At 41.3% G+C, this 24,670-nt stretch overlaps 1 protein-coding gene across 4 annotated transcripts in view; it reads left to right on the forward strand.

Annotated features, from left to right (window-relative positions):
• CALCR (calcitonin receptor) overlaps positions 1 to 24,670 on the forward strand; it is a 183,843-nt gene that overhangs the window by 47,812 nt on the left and 111,361 nt on the right. For all 4 annotated transcript variants that reach the window (XM_063126597.1, XM_063126589.1, XM_063126615.1 and 1 more), the window contains one exon: positions 18,177 to 18,270. The gene's annotated coding sequence lies outside the window, so the exon portion shown is untranslated. The remainder of the gene's footprint in view (positions 1 to 18,176; positions 18,271 to 24,670) is intronic.

Below are 24,670 nucleotides of genomic sequence, written 5' to 3' on the forward strand. Positions count from 1 at the left end.
TTTGCCTCTCAGCATGCAACTTTGATACAGGGGTGCCAATCAGAAATCACGGCTCTATTCCACTGTTGTTGTTGTTGTTGTTGCTATTGTTACTAAATATAAAATCAAAGTTTGACCAGAGTTATTTCCTAGCCCATTTGGTAAATGCATCCAATGCAAGCAAGGTAATAACATGACAGATTCAACAATTAGCAGCCATTAATTTCTCCAGTGGATTAATCCACACTTACAGCTGATTTGCAGACCAGTTAAAGATCAGCTATGTGAATCTGTCTTCAGCCATCTTGCCAGGTTTTATTTTGTTTTGTCATTCTTACATTAACTGTGTTAGCTCTCCCAAAACTATTGGAGAGTTACACATGTAGATGATTCAGAAGCTCTACTGCTTTTCATAACCAAGCATATTTTAGGATCCTAATTATTAAGTGGGTGATAGCTCTAGTCCCCAGCCTGCACTGCCAAGGTTCAGTTGGTATAATTCAGCATTAGTGTTCTCCTAGGAATTTTTATTCAGAAAAAATATCTCCCATTGTCGTCAGTGGGAACTTTGCCCAAGTAAACACTAGCAGGTCAAGCCTCAGAGAATTCTACACAATAAATCAATTTTAATACACTCTGATTCAGTTCATTTCCCCCACAATCTCATTACAAATCATTAGCTATCTAATCATGAAGGTAATTAAAATAGGATTAAGAGGATGCATCTCTGCAGTGCCCAAATCTTCAAGTTACTTGGTTAGGTTAAATTATTTCATCAGTGTTTGTCATCCGTAAATATTATTTGTGGGCCATTAAAACAAGATAGATAGATAGATAGATAGATAGATAGATAGATAGATATTAATGAACACAGCTAAAGGAGCTTTTCAGGGTGTTGGAACCTATCCCCCAAATAAACTCAGTACTTCGGTTTTAGTTACAACCAGCCAGAAGTCTAATAGAGCTATCTAAGGTGCTGAACTCTATCCACAGGAGAGATTAGATAGCTCCTTTAGACTTCAGGCTGGTTGTAACAAAAACCCAGATAGGAATCTCCCCGACTGAAACTGGAGGCACCAGCCTCCCTTGGTTCAGTGCCTGATCACATTCAGGCTGAAGATCCTCTCTTGAGACCTTTCCACTGAATGCATGATGGTCTGAGGTTGCAGCTGGCAGGCATGAGGACAGGCACCTCCAACACTTGTTTCCTTTCCCTTTCCACAAGGTAAGCTCTTTGGCAGGTAATGGGAAAGTGATGGCGGGTATTCCGAGGACTGAGGTAAGCATAAACTTGCAGAATTTCCCCCATTTTAAATTTGGTTTGTCCCAAACTTTGAGAATTCTTTTTTAAAGTTTTCAGGAACATTTGTATGCATTTTTATGCACATACATGCATGTAAGTTTACCTCATATATACACTTTTTGTTAGCTTTCCCCCCTAATCTAACGCATTTAAAACATTATTTCCCCCATTGTATACATTTTGGGTGTGTGTGTGTGTGTATGCATTTTTGAATGGAGAATTCTATAGCAAATCTGGAAAACTGCGAAGTTTGAAGGCTAACTGAGTTTCAGTTCACATATCGGTTCAAAATTGCAAAATTAGGGAAGTCTGCATTAAAATGCAAGCCGGACAAATTTCTCACCCATCCCTTGAATGTGCAGGTCTGAATTACAGAAGCAAAACCAATGGAAAGTTAATTTTTTAACAAATCAGTAGTCCCTACAATACAGAGTCAAGACTCTTCCTACATCCAATTTATTCTGTTCCTTTTAAAAGAAATGTATGCTCAAACTTAATCTGGTGGAGCAGTCATTTGGGGACTTCCCTTGCATATTCAGCAGCAGGCCTGAAATTTCATATTGAATTGCCTCAAAGCTCAGAGGTTTGAAATTTAATTCTGTAGGATTACTGTGGGGAAACAGAATTATACTAGCAGGTCACAGGTGTCTGGATCAGAATTGTCCTAACATCCTAATATTCTAAATTGTCCATTTTCCACAAACGTTTAGAAATGTTGATTAAAGAGATACTTTATGGGCTGTCACTTTGCATATTTCAGCAAATTTATGTGTGAATAAATTACCTGCAGTATTCTAGGGTGAATATCATGCTCCAAATTTAATAGTAAAGGAAGTCTCCATAGAAAAGACTCAACTTTCTCATTTCCATAAGAAAAGTAGCTATATTCCCATACCACAGTGCAGTCAATTCAGAATATTATCCATGTTTATTCAACTTTAACACATAATATGGAGAGTTATTATATATAGAAAATGGAGTTAGAGCTATCTGGACCTGCATCTTTGTACTCATTCACAGTGCTAAGGAAATTTGCATGAAGAAAGCAAAAAGCAGAAAGACAAATAACTTTCATCAGACAAACAATGCTAGTGCCGTTATGTATTATTCAAAAGCATCTATACTGCTGCATTTAATACTGAATCTCCCATTTTGTGATCCAATAGAAACAAATGCTAGGACCTAAAGAATGATTTTGGGTGCTGCAAATGTATTTTAACTTTTTTTTAAAGTTCTCTTCAGAACCCCATGTCATCACAAACTGCTTTTGAACCTACGTGCAGTGTGAAAAACAGTTCCTGGGCTTGTCTATATGGCTTGTTTACCCCAACGTAAATGCGAATATGCACATTTTAGGACACACCAAACAGCTATCCATTCGCTGAAGCTTGAGTTGATGAATGTACGAGCCCTAGTTTTCCTTCTTTTTGCAGTCGGCCTCTGCATTCCAGCTGCAAACCTCAACAACGTAATTGTCTGGTACTACTAGACAGACATTATAACTATATTTAATATTAGCAAATACACCTGGCTTCACATGGGTTGGAATACGTCTTAGCCTTCAAGCACTCTTACCAGCTGTCAGAGTTGGACACATTGGGCCCCAGGGCCGGTGCCAGACTATTTTGCGCCCTAGGCAAGGCAAGCTACTTGCACCCCCGCAAATTTTTTTGCCAACTTCGATTCAGCTGTTCAAGAAGAGTTTCTCAACTATTATGTTTTCCTTTTATTATGTTTTTTCTTAAAACAGCTAATTTGTATAAAACTGTGACCCTTAAAGGGCAGTACTGCGCCCCTCTGAGGTTTGCGCCCTAGGCGGCTTCCTAGTTGGCCTAATGGTAGCGCCGGCCCTGTTGGGCCCACCCTGTTTGAGTATAGGCAAGCCTGCTGTTACTTACTCCTAGGCATGGCAGCAGCAGCAACAACAACAACAACAACAACATGCTAATAATACTTCTGGAAAGCTCTGATTTCTTCTTTACCTCAGTAAAGGCCTTGACATGGAGCAGCCAAATAACTTTCTGACATTTTGACAAATCAGTCCAACCAAACATGAAATTGTAGAGATGGTTCTTTGCAATTAAGTCTTGACAATACTAATAAATTAGATAATATCACATTGGTATTCCATTGTATTCCAATGGAATATCATCACATTGGTATTCCAGAAAAACAAGATTTCTTCCATATTCTTTTGCTCTGCAGTCATGTGTCCTTGTGTGCCTCATGCTTCTATTAATTGATGAAATTGATGTCTTCACTAAAACCAAGAATGGTAACTGTAGCTCCCTGTCCCTATAATACTGTGGGTTTATTTTGTGATTTTCAAAGCATGCTAGTTTTATTTAGCTTGAGCCAAATTTTATTAAATTTTGGAAATGCTGTTAGGTTTCCTTTAGTCTGGTCAACTTACGATGGGGACAACAGTGGCATTATGAATTATGATTCAATGGCATTCTTTACCTGATGTATTAATTTATAGATGACATTTTGGTGGTATGATCCAGCCAAACTTAACTACATGTAATTTCCATGGATGTCAGTTTCTTAGACATTTATTCCCAGGACACTGTGCATAGGATTTCAATCATACTGATCTTAATTAATTGGGTATTGTGCTGTGTCCTGCTGCTCTTCGGTGTGTGGGTGGGTGTATATACACTGTCACAATTCAGAATTTACCACTGCACCACCAGAAGCATAGCAATATAGTTTTTTTTATTTATTTGTTACATTTTTGTACTGCCCATCAGCTGAAGATCTCTGGGCAGTGCACAATTAAAAAACATAAAATACAAGTATAAATTTAAATCATTAAAAAGTTTAAAAGGCAATATAAAAACATCTACATTAAAGACCAGGGAAAGCCTGTGTAAAAAAGTATGTCTTTTAAAAGATATTACATTTTCTGCCTCCCGAACCAGATGAGGGAGGGTCTTCCAGAGGGTGGGTGCCACCACAGAGAAGGCCCGCCACTTCTTCATGGCGGCATTCCGTTCATCTCGGAATGGCCAGTAGGGCCTCCTCTGAGGATCATAGTTGTCATCTGGGTGTATATAAGGAAAGGTGATCTGCTAGGTATCCCAGTCCCAAGTAGTTTAGGGCTTTGTAGGATAACAACCTTGCATGTGGCAGATGTTCTGTTGCAAGGCCTCGGTTTGGCATGGTAAAGAAACTTCCCAGGTTAAGGAGGAGTCATATGGTAACAGGTGCTAGATGTTTTACTTACTAAGGAAGTAGTAAATTGCCATGTTGAAGCACCAAGATCTGGAAATATAACCTGTAGGCTGCTTATTAGAGGCAATGATCAGTGGTGAGTCACTGTAGGGCACCATTTTGGACATATTTTCAACTGGTTTTGTAAGCATGTTCAGCTTGTATTCATTAGTGCATGAGATGAAATAGCAACCTGTGCATGGACATTGTTACTATCCAGTTCTTCTTGCAACCTCCTGCAGGTTTAAGCACATTATTTATCTGCTTGAATCATTGGGCCATGAATCATGTCAAAACTTTCAATTGAATCCACATTTTTCTTCTGGTTAAAAAAAGAAAGAAAGAAAGAAGGACCTTGGGATTGTTTCTCCCTCCAACTGACCTTTCCCAAATACACAGAGGAGATTTCTTTCCCTTCCGCCGACAACCAGAAAAGGCTAGTCAACATCTGCTGAAACAGCAGGACCTGAAACACGGCCAATACATCTTCAGTTTATATTCTTCCATATATTGTGCTTATACATCTGACATCCCTTTGCACACAATAGTATAGCGGGAAATATTGCAACGTGTTGCCAATAAGCTGTATACTACCCATGGAGCAACTGCTGACTGAAGCATCCAAAGAAGGCTTTAAAAAAATCACATTGTTAGCAAGAGTTATCTCAAGCACTCCTCATAGGACATAGGATGATTTAAAAAAAAGGATAATTAGGATCAACAAACAAATAATTTTGAAGTTGGTTGCATGAGATCAATGCTCTTTTTGGGTCTGTGCTTGGTCCGAAAGGAACAAATTGGATGAATCCTTACCAAAAACGAACTGTAAAGAATTTCTCATACATCCCTACTCTTCCTCTTTTTATCCTGGGTGAACAACATTCACACATTGCAAAAACAACAGGAGAGAGATTTGGATTGCATCCTTATATTCACTTACCTGGGAGTATGTACTACTGAACTCAGTGGGACATGTTTCTGAGTAGCCATGCACAGGATTGTGCTATGAAAAGCACTTTTGCAGTGCACGTCAAATAAATTCCACTGAGTTCATTGGAACTTAATCCCAGGTAAGTGTTTATAAGTGTTTATAAGGCCTTGATGTCATTGTGAAAATAATCCAACATTCTGACATTACCGTGAATGTATTCCTATTGCACCTTGTTACTTGTATAGCAATTCGCACCACAAAGTAATTTACAAAATCTTAATTTGTCATCAACAATTATCTGAGTTAAGTCTAGCTCAAATATAAGGGTTGGTTTCACATTTAAGGACTGCTAGTTTAGTGTTCTGAAACTGATTCTAGACTATATTTGCCATACATCATTTTGAGTGTGCCTTTCCATTTAACATGTAAATAGCTTGAGTTGGGGGAAAGAGTGATTATTAGGATGAAGGAGGGATTAAACCCTTTCCTCCTCTCTGCAGTCCTTTGGAAAATCTCCTTTTTGAAGCAGGTATTATGGCATCCTTTGCACTCCGTTTATACACCAGGGGATAGTCGGAGTTAAAACTTTTCTATCTACTCTAGAACTGAAGAAATTCTGCCTAATCCTATTGGCTGTAAAATGGGTAATATTTAATTTCATTGTATTCCTCTGATATTTGTGCTTCAAATAGCTAAATAATTTAGATATTTTGTTCTAAGCTTTTTGTTTGTGGCTTATATGGTATTCTTTACAGTTACGTGATGTGCTCTCATTAGACCCGTGTGCAAACTTGCACACATTCTAATGAGACCTACCCACCCGCTTCTAAAGAAGCTTTAGACATTGGCAATAGAGCATCTGTGGCTAAGTAAGGCAATTCTTACCCAAAGAAATCTACACCCTTGAAGAGGATAACGCCACAATGGCACATTTATTGGGGTTTAAATAGATTCAAATGCACAAGCTAGTTTTGGGGGAATTAGCTGAGCAAATGGAAGCTTAAAAGTAATTTCAAGACTGTAAGAAGGTGTTTTTTGAGACTTAAAGTTCCATCACACCAGGGGTTAACATGCTCCCTACCTTTGCTTCTCCGCCTGGGTTTTCGTTCCTCAGTTACTTCCTCTTTTCAAAAGAGGAAGTACAAAGTGAGCACGAGGCCCATTGTTCTAATGGCACACAGCAGGAGAGAGCAGCAATTCTGAGTTTAAAAAAACATCGGACTTTAGGAGGGTTTTTTTGTTGCACAAGGAAGGCCAGAAGGGACGGAAGTGCACAGGAGGCAGGCGATGTCATGTGAGGTACCTGAGTAAACTCCATGAGTGCCCAGTAACAAGCGTGCAATGAAACACTCATCAGATGGAGCTATTAGAGCATACACACATACACACACAACAGGGGGGAAAGGGGAGGGAATCTCTAAAAGCAATATACCTTTCCCTGAGTATATTGCTAGGTATGACTTGTAGACATGAACTGGTGAGTGTTGCAACTCCTTGTCTCAGATGACGAAGAAGGAAGGAGCAGGAGCCTTTTCTCTGGGAGGAAAGACTCAGCAACTTTGGCAGTAGTGTGTAGCACCTTACCCCTGGCAGGGCGCTAAGGCACCTAGTGATTCCAGCAGCATGGCCCCATGCTCCTGGGAAGAATGGGGCCGGGGAGAACCCTGACTCTCAAAACCTGGGTTGTTGTTTTTTATATATACAATTTAGAGAAAAGCAGTGACATCACTGCTCATAAGCACTGGAAGGGATGCTACTTGTCATGGGAGAAAGACTGAGCTGGCTTTTCATCCCATAACAAAAGAAGGTGCTTGGGAGATTATGGCTGTACTTGCCAGAAACCAAAGTCTTACTATTTCTATTCTATTGACAAAAGGTGACCATGGATGGTAATGACTGTCTTAAAAGACTGTCCAGGCTGGAGTCAACAATAGGACCCACTGCAGTTGGTTGACTTTACAAAATATCACTCTTGCCATCCAGCATTCATATTATGCTCAATTTCACCCCCACCTTTGCCTCTGGAGAATGCATTTTTGGAGGTCTATTAGAAACTGAATTGTTTGATCTAGCCTTACATGATTGCTCTCAGTCCCATTCCTGTGTCTTTGTCCCATCTCTGGAGATGAGGGATGAAGTCATCTTGGCTTTTTGGCTGCCTCAAGATGGAGTAAGTACTGCTCACTCACAAGAGAGCTACTTTGTAACATTATCATGGTTTAGTTTCCACAAATGATTTCAGTCAAGTCATAAACTCTCTTGCCGAGCCAAAATGAGCAACATTGCACCTGTTCCTACAGCATTTATTCACAAAATTTCAGCTTGACTTATCCCCAGTAGAGATTCATCATTAGAAATGGAGTGCAAATCACCTCTGGCCAGCAGTTTAGTCCTCATTGACTCATTAAAGTGTGGAAAACTGAAATAACTGTTGTCACTGTGGTTTGGGGAACACTATGTGGTTTGATAAGAATGTAATCTGGAGGTGCTATTAATGCCCAGATCTATGCCGTAAACCACCAGAGAGTAAAGTTTGACATTATGCATTGTTGTGAAACTTCTAATGGAGATCCATACGGAAACCCCCACTGCTAAAACCTCACACCGTTTTGGGAATCACTGCCCATAGATGATTTGGGAATCAGTAGGCAAGTGGCAACAATAGAAATAAATACGTTTCATGCAGAGGGATTAACTGCTGAGACACACTGCAAAATCCATTGCTTTCTGTTCTGGTCATCAGCATGAAGTTTGTTTAATTAGTCAGCGAACAACTAAGCCCAAAATTGCTTATGGAAATAATTCGGGTTCTGCATGCCATTATGCCCAGCAGAGAAGCAGTTCAGATTGGTTCTCTTTATGCCCAATCTTGTGACTGGCATAGCAATTCTATGGGTCAGGAGAGGGAGAATCCAAAGTAGATAGACCATCTTCTAACATTTGTTTTATTTATACATTCTGTTTATTTATATGCCACTTTCTACAGTCAAATGTGCCCAAAGCAGCTCTCAATGAACTTTAATTTATCCAAAATATTTGCTGTGGGGAGGGGGGACAAAGCAGTTTGCTACCATACATGTCAATACACTTAAATAAGATGAAAACAAATCAACATAGTTTATCCACACTTCCCAAAAAGACCTCTATAAAGATCCTTTTCAAGCTCTTTCCCCTCTCTACTGGACATGCTCCAAAACCTGTTCCTATTGCATACCTCCATTTTTGTCCGTCCATCCTTCCTTCCAGAAGGCAACTGAGATCACAATTGTACATTGAAGAGAGGTTCTCCTGGCACCTACGTTGTACTCTTTCTGGCACCAGGTGAAGATCTTTTTTATTTTCCTAGTGTTTTAACAGTTTAGCAACCCTAGGTCATAACTAGACAGGGTGATAACCCGGTGTTCACCCCGGGATCGTCCCTGTGCATCCAAATGTGCATCCCTACAGTTGTAGCCCACTTTTTCCATGGTCTCGGGATGATCCCAAGACCGCGGAACTTGTGGTCCGGTGTCGCGGTTTGTCTCAGCTCCTCGCGAGCCGGGCATGGGGCACAGAGATCCTCAGGAGCTCTGTGCCCATCGGGGTGTGGTGGGGGGAGCAGGGAATTTTTTTTAAAACTTACTTTAACGAAAATCCCAAAATGGCGGGTGCAATGTTGTGCGCCGCGTGTGAACCAGGGTGACGATCTCGAGATCATAAAATCGCGAGATCACCTCCCCCCCGACCCCCCTCATCTAGCGGAGGCCCAAGTCTTTTAACTCTGCTTTTTCAAATCTGCACTTTAAACTGTGTTTTAAATCTCTGTATCGGTTTTATTGTGGTTGCATTTTTGTACGGTGGTTTTATATTGTGGTTTTAATCTTTTATATTATATTTTACGTTGTTCTTATGGCTTTGATTTTTGTGAACCGCCCAGAGTGCTTCAGCTATTGGGCAATATAGAAATAAATAAATAAATAGGTTTACTGCACAGCTGGATCTGCTGAGGGCAACGAAACAGAACAGACGTTTTGCCACCACGATGGATTCCTCGCAGACAAGGCTGTTTCGCAAACAGGTGGCAAACGCCTACATAGGTCTACTGAAACCGGGGTCTTCCCAGGCTACAAATAGTGGTAGTCTCTCTGTCTCTCCCCCTGCCAAATTCCAATCTGATTCCTACTTGACTTTGAAACTGACTTTCTGAAATGACCTTCTACAAGACATGTCGGAAGAACATTGATTTCTCCTAACATTGTCTTCTAAACTCTGTACTGGCTGGCAGCTCGGGGACTCGTGCTTTGCCATCATTTAGTTTTCTCTTTCTCAGCAGAAAAGAATAATAATGTAGAGAATGCTAGGCAGCCCCATGTTCCAGCTGCGACAGGCTGCCAGGAAGTTTTTCAGTGCATAAGCTGAAGAATATTCTACCACATGAACAAACCATTCTCCCTTTCTGAGTTGCCTTTGGAGCCAATAATGATATGTCATGCAGGGCGGAAATTCCCATTTGAAGCATGGAAGCATCTGGAGAAGCCCCAGTTCTTGGTTCCCACACAGATAAGCCAGATCATTGGGTGTTTATCTCCTCTCCCGCCTTACAGGCACATTTATTCCCTCATGGTGAACAATGCATCCCCCCCTTTTTTTTAGCTTTTAGCATGTCATTGTCGTAACCACTTAAGTAATTTTTAATAAAAGCAGTGGCAACAAAAGGCATGTATTTGCACTGCCAGGGAGTCACGAATTGCCCCCATACTAGAGAAAATCAGGAAAATTCCCACAAAACATTCGCACGGGACATAGCAGCTGCAAGCCTTAAAAGAAGTGAAGGAATGCAAAGTATTTCTAATACTGGTGAATTAAAGTCAACAAGCTGAAGCAAGTGCAAAATTAGTAAGTTTTATCTTGTATGCTGGTGCTGTTTCCCAGTGAAGTCGACTGAAATTGCTGTGAACAGCTGTGTTTAGTGAAGATAAAAGGGGATTGATTCGCAGCACCTTAAAATAAATGGTGCAAATCTGTAATTCTTGTCATTTTATCCTAGATATTTAAAAAATGGCATGTTGACCATCTGTAAATTAGCCAACCTTCAAATGCAAACTGGGGTAAATGGAAGTCTTTTTGAGCAGTGTTAATTAGCTGCATAGGTGACTAATATATATCCTTTTTTATAGAGAGAGAGAACAAGTAAAATTGGTAGTTGCCATGACAACAATAACCTAAATTGGATTATTGCAATGCACTCTACATGGGGTTACCTTTAAAGGGTTTCTGGAAACTTCAGTTGCCCCAGAATGCAGGAGTAGGGATGCTAGTGGGTGCTTTCCCATGGGAATATAGTGCACCCCTTTTATAGCAGCTCACTGGTCGCCAGTGAATTTCCAGGCACAATTCAATGAAGATGTGATTACCTTTAAAAACCCCAGATGGCTTGGGACAGGATTTCAGAAGGACTGTTCCCTTCCATACTAGCCAGCCCATTTCCTAAGAGTTGCTGTGGGCGATGTACCTCATGTTCCAGTGGTGGCTGAGGCATGGCTGGTTGGGGTTCAGTAAGAGAGCCTTCTCTGTGGATGCACCTAGAGCATAAATGAGCAACTCTGGGGGGACATTTTTCTTCACCTGGAACTGATGATTATCATCATGGTGGACTGGAGTTCAACATCCCCCAAGGAATTGGAATGGGCTCTCAATCCTGAGATGTTCTGGCAGGTAACAATGGGGTTCAGGCAACCACTACTGAATCTGTCTGCAACTCTGGAAAACGTTCAGGTCTCAAAATTCTTCACAAAGTTCCTGGAGAAACAAACGCTCTAGAAAAACCTTGGCCAGCAGTTCCCCTGTATGCCTTCCCACCAATTCCATTCTGTCCAAAGTCATCCAGAAGATCAGGAGAACCTCAGCAGAGGTGATCAATATAGCTCCTCACTGGCTAAAACATCCTTGGTTTCTGGAACTGATCAACGCAGGAACCATGGAGGCTGCCGCACAGGAGGGGTCTCCTTCTGCAAAGCCTAATTCTTCTGCCAGAGGATCCCTTCAGCTTGCCCATACCTGCTCTGCTATGCCCTGAGGTTAAGGAATGCCTTCCATGAACCTCTGGAGAAAATGGGAAATTTCCTTACTGTGAATTTCTCTTCTCAGAGCTTCACAGAGGGCATTCCACCCACCATTTTCTTTAGAAAGCGTTGATTATACTTGAGGCTGCGGGGAGGCGAATTGCAGCTTCTGCCACTGCCACACAGTAGGCTGGTAGGCAGGACTCATGCATTCCGTCCTTTCCTACTTTTATTTCAGTAGGGCTTTTGAGGTTTCTTTGCTCTGCCAGTATAGACTGGGAGAGCAGGGCAGCACCTCTCCACGAAAAGAAACACGTGGCTCCGCCTCCCCATAAATGCCCTGCTTGCAACTGGAATGATCAGAATGGACTACACACCCACCTTCCTGACCAAGAGGGCAGTGTTGTGTAGTGGTTAGAGTGTTTGTCTGGGACTCAGGAGATCTGTGTTCTAGTCCCCACTCAGCTATGAACCTCATGGGGTGACTTTGGGCCAGTCAGTGACTCTTAACCTAACCTATGTCATAATGTTGTTGTGGGGATAAAAGAGACAGGAAAGAGATAAGCTCCATCACACTGGGGTTTAACATGTTCCCTACCTTCACTTCTCCGCCCGTGTTTTCGTTCCTCAGTTACTTCCTCTTTTCAAAAGAGGGAGTACAGAATGAGCACAAGGCCCATTGAGTCTGCTGTTCTAATGGCGCTGCTTCTCCTGCACACAGCAGGAGAGAGCAGCAATTTCGAGTTTAAAAAACATTGGACTTAATGAGGTTTTCTTTTTGTGTGGCACAAGGAAGGCCAGAAGGGGCAGAAGGCATGTGGGAGGCAGACGACGTCATGTGAGGGACCTGAGCAAACTCCATGAGTGCCCAGTAATGAGCGTGCAATAAAATGCTCGTCGGATGGAGCTCTATGTTAGCCACCTTGAGTTCCCTGGATGAGAAAATTGGGATATACATGTAAAAATAAATCAATGAAATAAAATTAAGAATGCCCTTTGTGAGGATCTGAGAAGAGATGTTCACAGTAAGGACAGTTCCCATTTTTCCTGGAAAATGCATGTGTGTGAATGATGGGTGTAGACCAGGTTATTTTGAATTGATTTCAGCTCCTTGTAAATTATCAGCTTTTCCATTTTTGTCTGTCACAGCTTGCACAGGGTAGAATCTCTCTTTTCATATGTCCATTTCATATCTGATCTATTTGCTCTGCTATTACAAAGACATTGTAATTCACACTTTGTGAGATGTAGTGCATTTGCCACCGGCCATCATCCATCAGTAAATGCCTCTAGCTGTGCTCCGGCTATCAAGATAAGCATAATGTTTTATCTGACTTTATAAAATCAATCCGTACACCAAAAGATTGCTCTCTATTTGGAGTGAAAAAATACACTTATACATACCTGGTTTTGCTCAGGTTTGTAGGAGAAATGTGGTGCTGGTTTGCTCCCTGTTTCATACCTTCCAAGAGGCATGTTGGAACCCCGAAAATATTCTGGATAAAGAGAGATGTTCTGGAACATGGGGAGGAGATGTTGTGGAAGGAAATTCTAGATTGGGGTGGGGAACCTGCCGCCCTACAGATTTTGTTGGACTAAAACTCCCATCTAGGGATGTGCACATCTGTCAAGCTCAGACTTCACATTTTCCCACCATTAGATGCCTTCTGTCCTGGTTCTGTACAGGTTATTTCCCCATGCAGAAATTCATACTTATTTTTAATGCAGTTTTCAAATGAATGCATTTTGTAAGCATACACCCATGACTGTGAGCACTGTAGGAATATATGGAGTAGAGTTGTTGGTGAAATCTGCAATGGATTCAACTGACTTGGCATTTCTGTGACTTCGGCCTGCAGATTCTGCAGAAGGCCAGCTTTATCCAAGTCACACGGATTTGTGGACCATTTTTTTTTTACTTTCTAGAATTGTTTTTTAGAAAAATATGGGGTGGGAGAGAGGAAATGATCCAAGATGTGGATTTTGCCCCCTCCCGCCATACACTTTTTGTTCATTTTGCACATTTTGTGGTAATATGCGCATTTTTGGAACTGCACATTCGCGCAAGTTCGAGAAATTGAGAAAAACCCGATTGCATTAATGAGTGGACGATGGAACGAAAGATACCTCCCAGTCCGCGAAACACAAATGGAACTGGTTTAACAAAAATTCCTTAAAACCCTAGTATACAGTTATCTTTACACATTTTTGAGATGTGTGGAGTTTAATGAATGCATTGCAAGCTCGGAAAGTTATGGATTTCCTACTGCAAATTGTGTTCAGGGGCCTGTCTACACAGAGTCTTCGGGGCGCCTGGAGTGCGTCTGCAGTGCACCCTGAAATTGATGATGTAGACAGTACCTTAAACGTTCCAAGAAGAGGAGGAGGAGGAGGCGGTGGCCCCACATCGCCCCTCGCGGGGACGGGGTGAAGAGTTGCCGGGCCCGCCGGCTTCGCCGGGGAATTGAGCTCAGAGCCAGCGGTGGCTTCTGCCGCCGAGCTCTCCGACCCGGGTGGGCCCGGGTGGCTCTTTCGCCGGCAACAGGAGGCCGGCGGGCAGGTGGGCGGCGCCAAGGACGCAGCCGATTCCCCGGTGAGGCCGCCGGGCCCGGCAACTCTTCACTCCATCCCCGCGAGGGGCGGTGCGGGGCCACCGCCTCCTCCTCCTCTTCTTGGAACACTTAAGGTACTGTCTACATTATCGATTTCGGGGCGCACTGCAGACGCACTCCAGGCGCCCCGAAGACTCTGTGTAGACAGGCCCCAAGTCTGTTTTGGGGATTTGGGAGGTACCTACTGGGTAAATCCATTTAAAACAAGCAAAACCCCTCAACAGAGCAAATTTCTTAACTATCCCCAATCCCATCTTGCCTGATCGTTGGACAAGCTGACTGGGGCTGATCAGTGTTGGGGTCCAACAACATCTAGAGCAGCCTTCCTCAACCTGGGGCGCTCCAGATGTGTTGGACTGCATCTCCCAGAATGCCCCAGCCAGCTGGCTGGGGCATTCTGGGAGTTGTAGTCCAACACATCTGGAGCGCCCCAGGTTGAGGAAGGCTGATCCTAGAGGGTTACAGGTCCCCCACTCCTGTTCAGTCTTCTTCTTGGATTTTTGCAGAAATTGACACGCCAACATTTTTAATCTGTCCAGTTTAAACAGTCCCAATCACTCAGTGCTAGTACCAGTGCACATGGAACATTTTTCTTTAATTTTTCCCCAGAGAAGGAAAGGATCATATTACGATGCTTGTATAAGCTAAGTAGGTTACTGTGGTCAAACAAGGGCTAATGTGGATTGGATAGAGTGCTGGACTTGTCCAAAAAAAGATGTACAAAGAGGAACAAATATATAGATGTTTGGCTTTAATGCCAAGATGTGGGAGTTTTGGTGGCTTTTGTGGGGAAAAAATGCATGGTTGTTGTATGAGTCATGCTTAATTGGCAATTGCATGTGCAACATTGCATGCCTCCATATCAAAATGATCACTAGGTATTAGTCCACAAATGTTGTAAACTTACTGCTTTTGTGAAAAAGTGCTGTAGTTAGAATATTTATTTATTTATTTATTTATTTATTTATTTATTTATTTATTTATTCATTAAATTTATATACCACCCCATAGCTGAAGTTCTCTGGGCAGTTTACAAAAGTTAAAAACAGTGAACATTAAAAAGTATACAGAGTTTAAAACCATCAAAAATATAAAAATAACAGTATAAAACAACAGTATCCATTTGAACATGGATAATGTTGCATGGATAATGGGAATAATGGTAGACAACATTATACTTTGCTATAAAATCTACACAAAAATGACCAAACAGGTTGCATTAGAAAAAGAACTGCAAAAGCGACACCAGAAAAGGGGTGAATTTTATGGGAGGAAAAATGTTAATGAAACATGTCACCTGTTTAAACCCACTTTAAGAGGGATTTGGAAAAAGCATATATCTGGATCCCCAATGATCCTTGTTCTCCACCTTTGACCGGTCAACAAGAACTTGCTTCATAAATGTGTGACTACTTCGTTGCAGCGGGAGTAGAAGGAATTAGGCAGTGGAATGCCTCTAATAATCTCTCTGTAGAGCCATAGTACCAAGAGCTGTGTTGTAATGCACAGCCTGAGAGATGGAAATGGCGAGTTAGTCTCCCAAAAAGGAAAAGTGAGGCATACACTGCTTATACACTACAGTATTGCTTTGTTAATGAAAGCAGTGCTCATTTGAAGCCTCCAGCCTCTCACAGAAAACTATATGTGGGTATTTTAGGTTAAATAGTTACTAAAACAGTTCCTAGGTATCATCTGGGCATATAGGAACACGGGAAGCTGCCTTAACTGATCCCATCTAGCCCAGTATTGTTGCTGTTGAATGGTAGCAGCTTGGGTAGAAACTTTTTCAGCCCTAACTGAAGAAACAGGGGATTAAACCTGGGACCTTCTGCATACAGAACAGGTGATGTAACACTGAACTACAATCCCTCCTGGATGTTACGAGTGTAGAAAGCTGATTTTTACTGAGTCCATCTAGCTCAGGGCTCATCTACGAAAGTGGTATGAAAGTGGTATATAAAAGGCAGGAGCCACACTACTGCTTTATAGCAGAATTGAAGTGCACTGCAGGATCTACCCTACTGCTTTATAGTGGTACTGAAGTGCACTGACAACTGTTGGGGGCCATGACACATCTACACCAAGCAGGATATAACACTATGAAAGTGGTATGAAAGCTGTATATGGTATGTGTCAATGGGCCGCAACAATTGTCAGTGCAGTTCAATACCACTATAAAGCAGTAGTGTGGCTCCTGCCTTTTATATACCACTTCCATACCACTTTCATAGTGGAATATCCTGCCTGGTGTAGATGAGCCCTCAGTATTGTTAGCACTGACTGGCAGCAGCTGTCTAGGGTTTCATGCAGAATTTTTTCCAGCCCTACTTGGAGAGGGTGGGGATCGAACCCAGGGCCTTCAAAGTATATGCTCTACCATTGAGATATGCTCTACCACTTATTAGAATGTAAGCCTATGCGGCAGGGCCTTGCTATTTACTGTTTTACTCTGTACAGCACCATGTGCATTGATGGTGCTATATAAATAAATTATAATAAATTATAATAATTGAGCTATGGACCTTCCCTTCTGTAAATTGTGAATGCTTAATCCTCTTGTACAGTTTCTTCCTGTATTGTATTGTCCGTTGTATTGTTTTATGAATATCTTTTAATAGCAAAAAAAACCCACACACTGTAACATTTGGGTAAAATGTATACTACAAATTAGGAGTTGGCAGGTTCCAAGCCTTTTGGAAGTCCACTTAAACAATGTCCACCAAATCAGCCCTGTCTACATGTTTATTGACATTCTCAAGGAACTCTAAAAGATGAGTGAGACAGGATTTACCTTTGTAGAAGCCGTGTTGTCACTTTCAGAAAGACATGTCCTTCTATACGCTTACTAATTTTGCCTTTAATAATGCCTGTAACCGGCCTGTAATTTCCCAGATCCCCCCTGGATCTCTTTTTAAAAATTGGTGTTAAATTGGCCATACTCCGGTCCACTGGTACAGAGGCTGAGCGTAGGGTCGTTGCATATTTTGGCTAGAAGATCACATTTGAGTTCTTTTAGAACTCTAGGAAGGATACCATCTGGGCTGGTGATTTATTTGCTTTCAATTTGTCAATATGTTTGAGAACTTCATCTTTTCTCACCACTATTTGCTCAGTGTTATTTGTCACTTAAGCACTATTAAATAGGATGTAATTACCTGTGCTACCTGCACTCTGTTATAGAAGTAACAAACTGTACAGTAGCTTTGGCCAACTTGGTGCCCCTTAGACTGCAGCTCCCATAATTCTCATCAGGCATGGCCATTGTCCATTGCTGGCTGGGAATTATTGGAGCTGCAATCTGACACGTCTGAGGGGCACCAGGTTGGGGAAAGCTGAAGTATAAAAAAAAGGGAGCATCTCAGGGTAACCACTGGGAAGGGTCACAAGAAGATTGGAATCGTTGTGAACCAAAGGACACATCTTTTTGAGAACATGTACAGTTTGTATTTGATGGACTGTCTGTCCCTTCACTTTGTGTAGTTATGTGATTGGATTCTATAAACTGACTCAACGGTTCAGTGAACTAAGTGCATTTGCTGCTGTGTGCGATGTTCTTTGGTAAAGAGTGTGCTTTTCACACATAAGTGGCTGTGAAGTTTTGTCACTTTTAGCCAAACACACTGATTGCTGCTTTATTCTCTTCAATAATGGAGAGGACAATACAATGGTTCCACAGGGGTCTTAGCAACCCAGCAACTTGGAGCACCTCAAGATACTTCCAAGCACTGAGCGAAATGAATGTCCAATATATGAAAACCTTGTGCATCTACAACTGTTTGGAACAAGCTACATTGATCACTTACTCTGCTGTGTTTGTGGCTGAGGATGGTAGGCAGAAATGATTTAATATGTGTTGCACTAATATTATTATATTATACTGTATTTATTACATTTCTTATCTGCCCATAACTAATGTTCTCTGGGCACATTACAAAAACTTAGCTGATCATTATCTGGAGTGTATTTCTTTTGTTCTTCATTTGTGTCTCTGTTCATTTCATTCACCCATTGCATCATATTCTATGTGCAATCTACCAATGATATGATGCGGGAACGTTCGTTTTGTTTCACATGGATTCTTTTTCCTTCTCCAGGTTTTTGACACCCAGGCTGCAGAAAGGATCCAGTATGCACTTTAATGCAACCAGGAAGCAAAGTTGGATCCTAGAATCTGTCTATGGGGATAAGGTAGATATCTGCGTTGTGTTCATATTTGTGTGGTTTCCCCCTCCTCTTGTAAATGTTCATATGTTTCTAAATTATTGTTTGCAATGTTCTTTATGTCTACTCCTAATGGATTTGAATTTCAGTTGGAAATAAAATGACTGCATCTCGATGTCATGATGAGCCATGGCTTGTTGTGATAGGAATGAGCTGGGCCCTGAGGAAGAGTTCAGAAGTTTTCACTTCTGTTTTGATTAGCCATAGCATGTTATATCATCCGAACCCTAAATTGCGGTTTATCGTACCTTTGTTTTTTAAACAAGTCAGCTTCAAACCATGGTTTATGAAGCTGACTTGTTGCAACAAATGTTTGTAAAGACTAACCATAATGTAGGGTTTAGAAGTAATGCTAAACTGGGGTGGCTAATTGAAATCAGAAACTAAAGCTTGCAAACCCCTTGTGGCTATGCCAAAGACAGAGAGAGCATGGGAAATTGATGAAGAATACTGTTCTGCGGGCATGTGAAAAATGCCCACAGTAGCACTTGTCTGATGGCTGGAGAATGCTGGGAGTTGTGTGACTTCTTTTCTGTCTAAATACGCATAGTAATGTGCCCTTACTGTTTATGTGAGAAAAGTACTTCTTGCATGACTTAGGCAAACATTACAACAGCAATTTTGTTTATTATTATTATTATTATTATTATTATTATTATTATTATTATTATTATTATTGAGACGTTATCTGCCACAATACTGTACTGGTAAGAGAAGCTTTCATCACGCTACTTTATTTAAAAATTAAATTTAGTTAGGTTTTTTGTATCAAAATAAATAAAAACGCTCATTGTAAAAGCCACAGCCTGCAAGAAAGCTTTTTTTTTTTTTTAACATTGCAATCAAAAAGTACAATCTCTCTGAGAAAAATATAAATTGCTTTTCTCAAATTGATTTTTTGCTTGGGAGTTAGGATTGTTTTGTTCAGTCAGGACTTGTCTGGGTACCACATTTGTAATTTTTGAAATTGAAAAAAAACAAAACAACTTATTTTATTCATATGGAGGAAGATGCCACGGAAGCATCACAGAAGGCAAAAGCTATTTGGTAGGATTAACAGCCTTGAGGTTTAATAACACTGGAAGGTTTGAAGAATCTTGGTTACTTCTTAACAGCAAAGCTTCCCCTCTTTGGTACTGTGCATCTCAAACATTTTTCTGTGTCTTAAGCTAGAAAACCACAGCCAAGAAGCCAGCTTTCTAATCTATGCACCAGTGTATTCCACTTTTTCTTCTAGTTCACTATCTTCTAAAAGCTGATTCAAATATTTAAAGATATTTGATAGCAAGTGAGATCATTGAGTCATCTAGTACAGTTCTGTCAACTTTGAGTCTCTGGACATTGAGTTTTTCCAGAATCTATCTATACTGTAAACACCAGAAACTGAATATGGTTAGGGACATTTTCTACATACAAACAAAGTTTCTGAACTCTGATTTCTACACATACAAATACACAGCCCTATGAGTGCATAGCCAGTGATTCTTTGTCTAAAGCAGGGAGAGACAACTTTGGACAGTCCAGAAGCCGATTTCTAACCCATGGACTTCCCTGGGGGAGGGCGCAACAACCAAAAAATGTTTGCCACTAATATTTATGGCAAACTGCTACATAGATTTAAAGAGTCCACATGTAGCCTGAAAACAAACTAAGGCCACAGCTAGACCTAAGGTTTATCCTTGGATCATCCAGGGTTCACCCCTGCCTGAGCACTGGATCCCCTGTGTGTCACTAGATGAACAGGTTTGACCCCTGGACGATCCAGGGATAAACCTTAGGTCTAGCTATGGCCTATATGTGGCACTTCTGAGTCTCCATAGTGTTTTGCCACCAAATGTCAGTGGCAAACTGCTAGTTTTGTTGCTATTGCATCGCCAAATTTGAACAGTGCAGGGGCAGCAGCGTCTGCATCATATAAGTGACGCAGCACATATCCGCAGCCAACACAGGGCTTTGCCCATGTATAGACAGCCCCTAGGTTTCTAAAGTGCCCAGTGTGGGTGTGTTGGTTGAGGAGGACATTTCAAGGGAAGTGTCTTTTATCTCACTCACCACTTTTTTCAGGTGCCTTGAGTTAAAAATATAGAATTCCAATGCAATCCTATGCATATCTGCTCAGAAGGAAGCCCTTTGAGTATAGGGCTGTATAGGATTGTAGTCTTAAAATAGTTGAAAGCACTTAACTAGGGAGACCTAAAGGCACTTTCCATTGGCTGGATCATGCCCAAATTAATTAAAACCCGGAATGGCTATTAAATCTGCTGCTTTCTTTATTGTCTTCAGTCATCTCACAAGAATGAAATCAACAGGTTTTCCCATAACAGTACTAATGGTTTCTGCAGTGAAGCATTAACATCCAACTTTTGGTGCTGATTTGCATTTGATTTTAATTATACACTGATAGGCTGCTCCAGTTGGCAGCCTTTTCCTTAATTTGTGATGCATTCTTACTCCCTTTGCTAGGTCCTGTTTTTTGTTTTTATTTTTAAAACAACAACAACAACAACAACAACAACAGGCCATCGCTTATGAAGGATAGTTACAGCTTCGGCTATTGGGTGGTATAAAAATGCAATAAATAAAAAATACAGCAGCTATAAAGAAATGATTATGTCATAAATATTAGCATATAAATGGACAGGAGCATGGTATAAATGGGATTTAAATCCATATTAAAACAGGAGCTCGACTATAAATTCTGACAGCACTTGTTGAACAAAGTCTAGATTTCAAACTGGAGCCTTGCTGCGCTCAATTGCATATTGCAAATCCTTTCCCACTTCACAGATATGTCATAATAGTAAAACGTCAGAGTATTAGGGCTCAGCCAGAATTACAGTGTAGAAAAGTGTTTTCAATATATAATACTTACGTATTCAAAATAACCAAGGCAACATATTATGGATTTAAAAAACAAAAACAAAAAACAGAGATACCCAATAAATGGCAGAAGTGTTTGTCCCAGTTTGTTAGTTGGAGATTCCAGTCTTCAAACTTGCAAACAGTGAGGAGGACAATGGGTTGATGTCTTCATTCCCAGCGTAACAATAATCTAGAGCCAAGGCAAGTCACTTACCTTGTGCTAGTGCAGTTAGAAGGTAACCAGTGCAAGGAATGTATATGACTCATACAGAAGCTTGTGGAGAATCCCAGTAGGCAAAGACCAGGGGCACATCTACATGGGCTCTTTACACTGAAGTAAACACACAGATTCCCATTTTAGGACACGTGACACAGCCTTCCATTCACCGCAGCATCGTCTTTTAACCACGATAATGCACATATTCGCAGTTGGGATTTACTGCAACATTTAGGTCAGCATCCGAGTTTGCACCACATTATGGTTATGTGTTGTTGGGGGAGTTAAATCGCATTTTGACAAGTGGGCGGAGCTTTGAGGGTATGACAATCTGATTGGTCGATTTCCTGCCTTCCCACCTATCGGCTGCCTCGTCTCTTTGTGCTCGCCATTTTCAGTTTGAATTCTATGGGAGCTCCACAGATAGAGCTTAGTAAAACAAAGGGGGAATGGGCAGCGACAGTCCCCTCTGGCTTCTTCCTCGCTTCCTCGTTCCTTTCTCCCTGGGTTTGTTGTATATGTGAGAGGGAGGAGATGTGTTCCATCCCCCTCTCGCTTCCTCCTCTACTGACTCGTTCCTTTCTCCCCATTCTGGTTTGACTATATGAATATGCGGAGCTCCTCAAATAGAATTTATAACTTCAGCTATGGGGCGGTATATAAATGTAATAAATAAATAAATAAATAAATTTACTCATCTCTCCTTCGTAGCGAATTATTATTATTATTATTATTATTATTATTATTATTCATTTATATAGCACCAACAATGTACTTGGTGCTGTACAAAATATACAAATAAAACAGTGATACCCTGCCTAGAGGCTTACAATCTAAAATCACATTAAAACAAGAATGTGCGCATTATCATGTAATTCAACCACTGATCCAATCTCTGTATGTGAACATGGGGCAGACCAGTCCGCCCGCCATATGGCTTTCCATACCACCACCACCCTTTTCTCAAGGCGAGATTCAATAGAAATAAAAGGAGGTAGGAAAAGATCATGGAGGTAGACCAGTCCGCCCGCTCGCAATTGTATGGAGATGCACATTAACAATGCTGCAGTGTGACGCTCTGTGAGCAGGATCGAAGCTGCAAAAAATTGGGTTAAAAAATAATGAGGAGCAATCCTGTGGTCGTATAGATGAGGGCCAGGAAGGTTTTATTGTATTGTTTGTTCGTTACTTTTATCTTTCCTCCAAGGAGCACAAGGCAATATATGGTTTTTCCTGCTCTCCCTTTTATCCTCACAACAATCTTATGAAGTAGGTTAGGCTGATGAGATTGTGACTGGCTGTTTTGTGACTGAGTGGAGATTGGAGCTCAGTCCAAAACTCTAATTCAGCCTTCCCCAACTCCAGTTAAGGTGGTCACTTAGGCATCGACAAAAAAAGACGACACCAATTCACGCAACATTTACATGCAGCGAAAATGTATGCAAGAACTAGAGAAGAACCATGCTGGATCATGCCAAGGGTCCATCTAGTCCAGCATTCTGTTGACACAGTGGCCAACCAGCTCCCTGTGGGAAGCCCACAAATAGGACACGAGTGCAATAGCGCTCTCCCACTCATGTTCCCCAGCACTGGTATACAGAGGCATACTGGTACAAATTTAGAAACAATTCCTATAATTTAAATAGAAATTCTATATATCTCATAATATTGAAGACTAGGTGAGCTGTGTGCCTACTCAGTCTGATACCCAAGTGCCAACTGTTGATGGGCAACTCTAACAGCCTTGCTTTCCCTATTTATCTATCTATCTATCTATCTATCTATCTATCTATCTATCTATCACATTTCTGTATTGCCCAGCTATTGGTTCTATGGTTCTTTGACTTTAAACCAGATTTACACAGCAGGTTTGTAGCTTCATTCTACCCTTTGATCCAACACAGTCAATGTTCAAAATTATGATTTTGACTCTTACTGGTAAGATAACGCAAGCATTTTGCTTTACTTTGAGAACTTTGGCATTAAAGCCAGAGCAATATTATAGTTTTCCACTTCTAAAGCTATGACATAAAACCTTTGAGTTCATTTGAAAATGCCAAGTAATGAACTATGGCACGTTTCCAGAAGAAGCGGCTGCGTTCGTTTACTAGAATTTCCTTTCACAGCCAAGTATTCCTGCTAACAGGTCTTCAAATATATTGCAAAAGGTTTCGGGTTCTTCTCCCCCACCTCCAGATGCCAAGCTGAAGTGAGTTTTTAAAATTGCTACCAGATCAGAAAACAGCTGCTTATCTTGCACTGTACAATACAGCTAGGAATCATAGCTTCTATATTATTAGCATGCTACCATAAAGCTATTACATCTTACCTTCTCAGGAGCAAGAATGCTGTTATCACCTAGCACCAAACCGTGGAAAACAGCCAGGTAACAATGCCAAAGATTGACTCCTGGAATCAAATTTCAGGGAAGTGATAACGTGAGCAATCACGTCGACCTAATCCATTTCTATATTTGAAGTGACATAGTCATCAGCTATGTACTCTTGGTTGATTTAAAATCCACTGAGATTCACAGAGCTTCATACTGCGTTTTAATGAGAAGGTTTCTCAAAATTAGTGCACTGCAACCTTGCACAGTCGTAGCCACGTGATTGGGCTTACTTGTGAAGCAGAAAGAGACACTGGGCCTGTTCGGAAGACACCTTAAGCCATGCTGGTTAAGGCTTTTGATTAAGAAGCAGTGTTTAAGGAGACTTGTGCGATGCGCTTTGCTAAACCCTGCTCACTCACTAACCACAGTCAGACTGTCTGCAGCAGGGTTAGCGGCTCTAACCGTGGCTTAAAGTGCTGTGTGTGATAGCACGGCTTGTGGTTAGTGCTAATCCCAGAGAACCACAGTTTTGCTTACCATGGAGCCTGAGTTAACATGGGGTAGAAATCTTGCCAAATAAGTGTGGTAGAAAGTTGTTGTCCATCCTCTAGCAGGCTGAGGGCAATGTGCTACGTTCTCAATTCCATCCATCCTGACACTGCAGACAAGCTCAAATTTGTGAGCATGTTGCAAAATATGCTTTCCCTCCCATTTCAGCCTACAAGTGCATTTAGTTCTTCAAATGAGGTCCTTCTGCAAGTACCGTCAGCGGAAGAAGTGTATTATGGACGTGCAAAACAGAGAGGGCCTGCCTGCAGTGGTGTCAGACTTTGAAATAACCTCTCTAAGAGCTTCATCCAATGCACCTGCTTCCCTCGGATTATCCCTGTAGCGCTAAGCTTTCGCTGTTGTTGTTGTTTTTGCTACCGGGCAACAGTGATCCTTTGCATACCAAG

The sequence above is a fragment of the Elgaria multicarinata genome, chromosome 1 (assembly GCF_023053635.1).
Source record: "Elgaria multicarinata webbii isolate HBS135686 ecotype San Diego chromosome 1, rElgMul1.1.pri, whole genome shotgun sequence".
Taxonomy (NCBI): Eukaryota; Metazoa; Chordata; class Lepidosauria; order Squamata; family Anguidae; genus Elgaria; species Elgaria multicarinata.